Consider the following 6,372-nt stretch of genomic DNA (forward strand, 5'->3'; position numbering starts at 1 on the left):
GGTTGGGTAAAACGCATATGATCGGAGATTTTTGCTTTAACGGCTTCTAAATAACATCAGAAATGATAATATTTCTATGCAAATAAAAAAAACGTGGGCTTAATTGTTATTGCAAAAACGTATAAAAAAATAGCAAAAAAAAATCATTTTTTTCTTGGATTTCTCGTCGACAACTTAGCAACTATTCATTTTAGACAGAAATGGAACAGGAAAAAAAGTTTTGTAATTAAATTTTGATCAAAATAGAGTTAGTTGCAATTCGAAAAATTTATTATTGTTATTGCAAAAATCGGAAAAATAATTTAAAAAATTGTAAAAATATTTATTTGTAAATTTTTTTCACACTTGAATAATACCTAAGAATTTCATACTTTTCCCAATTAAAGCTCTTAGTGCATAGAATCATCACACCGAATTTCATCCAATTCGGTTCGATAGTTTTTACATAATAATTGTTTAATTTTTTTTTTAATTAAAAAATTTTCAAATTCAAATGTCTAAAAATCGAAAGCTTTTGAATACTTGAAAATTTCACCACAAAAAGAAGAGCTCTCAAGATTTATAATGATTTTTGAAAAATTCAATTCGGACGATTTGATAAGCCGTGGTTATTGTTTAAACATTTTCGCAATTTTCACGCTTATAAACAATTGCAATAATTTAATGTTTTTTACTTACTAGTATTACCTGGTGCAACATGCAAAAATTTTGGTAGTTAATATTAACATAGTAAATAAATAAACATAATAAATTAATCATTTTTTAAAGTAACTGTTTATCGGCGTGTCAAAAGTCCGATAATTAATAATAAAAGGTAGTTGAAAATATGATAATTGTATTTTTTAAGTTGCGAGATATCGATTTAAAAAAAAAATCATCGACATTGGTCCATTAGAAGCTGAGATAAGTGAAATTTTTCCGAGCGTCGCAGTTTTGAACTCGAAAATTCAGATCGGAGTTGATGTGTGTTTGCTCCCCCTACCACTGATTTCACGCGGAATTGAATATCTTTGAGTGACATTTTAAATGGGACGCCCATGATTGCAAATTTTGAAAATTTATATCTGGAAAGTACTAGGAATGACAAACCTATTAGTTCAAAAAATTATACCCTTATAGTTTTGCTGTAAATAAGGGTTAACTTTAACGGGCTATAACTCCGAAAATAATGGGCGTATCATCAGGTATTTTTTTAAATACTCGTCTTTCCGAGTACTTTCAAACCATATTTTAAAATAAAAAAATATTGAAAAAAACATTACATTATTGCAATTTTTTATAAGCGTTAAAACTGCGAAAATGTTTAAACAATCACCACGGCTCACCTAAGCATCCGATTTGAATTTTTCAAGAACCTTCCTCCCATTTTTATGACTGGAAACTAATATATTATTGTACATAATATTTAGCATCTATAGTTATAAATTCAGCTTGCCGAAACAAAAAGTCGCGAAATGATCATTTCCCAGCTTATTTTCCTGGCCTGGTGAAGGAAACTACAAAGAAGTGTTGAAGAATATCGGACAATATTTTAAAATGGGGTATTTCCCCATAGAGAAACATGTTCCGATGCTGAAAGACGGGTTCGAGAAATAGGCAAGTTTGTCAGTGAAACTCGAGAACGCGCTATTGCAGTCAGGGCACAAGAACTTAATTTAAATACAATTGAAAAGATAACCCAAATATTAGTACTAGAATTCTATCTCGACAAATTGGTATATCGCAAACTTCTGTGCACTGAGTGATCAGACGTAATCTACAACACCCATATCATATCCAAAAAGTGCAAGAATAGTTACCGAATGATTTGGTTAAACGAGTGAATTTCTGTCTCTTTATTTTAGATCAAGACATTAACTTTCAAAAGAAAATTCTCTTTACTGATGAAGCTTGCAGAGGTATTCCAAATTTACATTACTATCATGATATTCCGGTGTAAAACCTCATTCAACAATTCCTCGACATTTCCAATGCGAGTTTAAAATAAATGTTTGGATCAGTGTTATTGATCGGTGTTTAATTGGTCCAGTTATTTTACCGAATCAACTAAGTAGCGAAACTTATTTAGAACTTCTCCAAAAACTCTTCTGGAGCTACTTGGCAAGGTGGCACTACAACTCAGACTGGAACATTGGTTTATGCATGATGGAGCACCCCCTGACTTTAGTAATATTGTTAGAGACTTTTTAAACCACCAGTATCCAAATAAACGGATTAGAAAAGGAATCAGTTGCTCACAGGCTTGGACTCAACCATCACCAGACCTCAACAAATGCGACTCCTTTCTTTGGGAAAGGTTAAAAGAATTTGTGTATTCCTCGGCAGTTGCGTCTCAAGCAGAATTGTGGAAACGCATTACGGATAAATGCACATTCATTAGAAACAACCAGCAGCTATTGGATAGAGTAGACTTCAATTTTCTATTAGTATTAGTTATTCGTGTTATTAGACATTAGACATTGTTTATTGGTGTTAATCATACAAAAGTATTTACACAAGTCAGAATTGAGGAAAAGAAAAGAAAACAAACAGGCAGATTAACAAAATAGGAACAAAAGGAGAACCAAAATATCGCGTACAGAACCACGTAAGAGAGTCGATTTACAATATAAAATAATTAAAATAATAAAACAGTAAAATCTACGTACTAAACATTATAACACATAACAGGGTCAAATAAAGTAAAGTAAAAGCGGCAGACTAATAACTAGACACATATACCTAATACAAATGCTGATAATAATTAAAAAAATAAATAAACAAAACATCAAATAAAGGACAAACTGTGATCCAAAATAAAACATCAAATAGTAGACAAACTGTGATCTAAAAATTCTTGGGAGCTATAAAATGCATTTCTCAACAGAAACTGTTTTATTCTAAATTTAAAAAATCTGAAATTTAAATTTCTTATATCTACTGGTAATGCGTTAAAAAATTTTATTCCCCAGAAACCCGACTCATTTATTGTTGAAAACGACAAAGTTTTTTGAAAACTAACAAGAGTAAGAAAAGTTTAGGATTAAGTTCCCCATAAAATAAAGTACCTAATAATTTTTTAAGTTCGCCAGCCTGTTTAAAAAATTCTGTCACATTTTAATGGCGCATCATCCCTTACCAACCCTTTAAATTGCTTCAATTGAACTCTGCTTACTGTCGATTAATGATCTTGGTACACTCACACCGTGTTCCAAATTTGGAAGTTTTGCTAAAGATTCCACAGCTATCTTCGCAAGAAATTACATGATTTTAGGTGATTACACAAAGAATAGTAGATAACTTAGAAACTAGAAGAGATAGGTATAGAGAACCCTGATACCGTTCGAAAGAGAATAAAGTTGTGTATCAGAATATAGAAAAACATACAGGGTGTTCCATTTAAAAAAACCGACTTATGAAGGTTTGAAGTTAACTAATCTCGACATTAATATTCTAGCACCCTGTATGCAATTAAGCCACTTTGGAAGTATGGATGGGAAGCTTAGGGGTCTAGCTACCCCCCTATAAATATTGTCGCTTTATATTTCTTACTATAAAATACACATAGTTTGAAGCTAGTTACTGTTTCCCTCCATTTTTTTGAAAAAAATGAAATATCTCGAAAACGGTTAATTTTAGAAATAGAGAAACTTCATAAAAGTCCACCTAAAATAACACGTAGAATTCAAAACTGCAATAATGTATAGGGTGTTCCATTTAAAATAAGCAAGTTGATGGCGACTTCCGGTATAACCGGAAGTGGTACGTGGACGCCATTATTATAGTTGAGAAGGGCATGCCCGAAAACCCGGTATCCCAAATTTTCAAAATTCAAATCGANTATAAAATGCATTTCTCAACAGAAACTGTTTTATTCTAAATTTAAAAAATCTGAAATTTAAATTTCTTATATCTACTGGTAATGCGTTAAAAAATTTTATTCCCCAGAAACCCGACCCATTTATTGTTGAAAACGACAAAGTTTTTTGAAAACTAACAAGAGTAAGAAAAGTTTTAGAATTAAGTTCCCCATAAAATAAAGTACATAATAATTTTTTAAGTTCGCCAACGTGTTTAAAAAATTCTGTCACATTTTAATGGCGCATCATCCCTTATCAACCCTTTAAATTGCTTCAATTGAACTCTGCTTACTGTCGATTAATACTCTTGATACACTAACACCGTGTTCCAAATTTGGAAGTTTTGCTAAAAATTCCACAGCTATCTTCACAGGAAATTACATGATTTTAGGTGATTACACAAAAAATAGTAGATAACTTAAAAACTAGAAGAGATAGGTATAGAGAACCCTAATACCGTTCGAAAGAGAATAAAGTTGTGTATCAGAATATAGAAAAAACATACAGGGTGTTCCTTTAAAAAAAACGACTTATGAAGGTTAGAAGTTAACTAAACTCGGCTTTAAATTTCTAGCATCCTGTATGCAATTAAGCCACTTTGAAAGTATGGATGGAAAGCTTAGAGGTCTAGCTACCCCCCTATAAATATTGTCGCTTTATATTTCTTACTATAAAATACACATAGTTTGAAGCTAGTTACTGTTTCCCTCCATTTTTTTGAAAAAAATGAAATATCTCGAAAACGGTTAATTTTAGAAATAGAGAAACTTCATAAAAGTCCACCTAAAATAACACGTAGAATTCAAAACTGCAATAATGTATAGGGTGTTCCATTTAAAATAAGCAAGTTGATGGCGACTTCCGGTATAACCGGAAGTGGTACGTGGACGCCATTATTATAGTTGAGAAGGGCATGCCCGAAAACCCGGTATCCCAAATTTTCAAAATTCAAATCGAAGTAGTCTCTGAAATAATTCTAATGGGCCGCCACCTTGAGACACCCTGTATATTATTTAAGGTTATTAATAAAAGTTACTATTAAGAGTACCAATAATAGTATTTCATTCATATTTAATTTTTTCGATTGGAATATTATCTTCGTATTTTCAGTCCTGTATGTTTTCTTATTACCTGCAATTTTAATATAAACTTATCAGACAAATAAAATAGGTTTTCCCTTCAAAGTACCCAGGTTATAATAAAAAATGTACTTTATTCATTTCTCTTTGATCATATCTCGTTAGCTGTTATATTTATTTTATAATTTGAAATAAATTTTATGCTTAAAGTAATGTCTAGCGATTTAACTAAAGTATCAATAAATTGACTCTCGTTGCATTTAGTGGAAACGATGTACTACTTACGAACGATAATAAATATTATTGCCGTGAATTTTGATTGGTTGAATTATCCTCTAGCCTATAAAGGTGACCTCCATAGTTCTATCGGGTTGAGCGACGGTTTTTAGGTCCCTCAATTTCGCCTGCAAAGAAGTTACCGGGATGCTCATCCGTCTCCCCCTTCTCGCCAATATAACGGACGCTTGGGGTAGATGACGTCGATGCTGTCGCTGTTCCTCCATTGACGACGAGATTGCTTGGCCTTGGGATAATGGTTCACGCTCTTTTTCATACCTAAAGACGCTGATGTTTGAGTTAACCTTTTGCATTTGTATCTTTTTATCACCAAAGGGCTGCACTATGATTACTACACTCTAAAAAAGCTGCTAGTTATCACACAAAATAGCTATCGCCCCAGACCGCTACTGGAATAGGCCTGCAGTTTTAAATTTCCGAATTGCCGATAGAGTACACTAGCAACAACTACTAGCGTATCCTAGAAACATATAAACAACACTTTTGCAATGTTGCCAGGCGTACTTACGGATTTATTTTGTACACTTTATTAATATATGTTTTTGCGTTATTGTATTTACTTAAATGTATGATATAGGATGTAGGCATTGATAAAAATGTTTTAAAGAATCAACGAATATCTAGTTTCATACGATATTCTGCAGCGGTGTTACAGTTAGGTTATTTAATCATAATTTCGTTGATTAGCTACTAATTTCATTCTCTGGTATTGAAATACTGCAGAAAATATATTTCCAAATAAACAAAATTCGTAATGATATTTTAAATAGCTTGTAATATATACAGGGTGAGTCAGTTTTTTGTAGACAAACTTTAACAGGAGATAGAACACATGTTTTTAAAAAGAAAAGTTCCTATAAACATATGTCGTAGAAGGCTTTGTTTCCGAGATACAGGGTGTTGAATATATATTTTTTTCTCAAATTTTCATTATAATTTATAAACGAATGCTTAGATTTTTTTCATGTTTGGGAGATAATGTCTATTAATTAAGTGGCATAAAACAAGCGATAAGAATGTTCAAAAACTTGCACAGTGGCGGAGTGGAGGGGGTGCTCAACCTCTTTCTTAGACAGAACTTCTACGCCAATGACTATTTTTTAAAAAAACTGTTATTTTCATTATCTACATACAGTTTAACAAAAATAATGTCCCTT

Source organism: Anoplophora glabripennis, unplaced genomic scaffold (genome assembly GCF_000390285.2).
Source record: "Anoplophora glabripennis isolate ALB-LARVAE unplaced genomic scaffold, Agla_2.0 scaffold155, whole genome shotgun sequence".
Classification (NCBI taxonomy): domain Eukaryota; kingdom Metazoa; phylum Arthropoda; class Insecta; order Coleoptera; family Cerambycidae; genus Anoplophora; species Anoplophora glabripennis.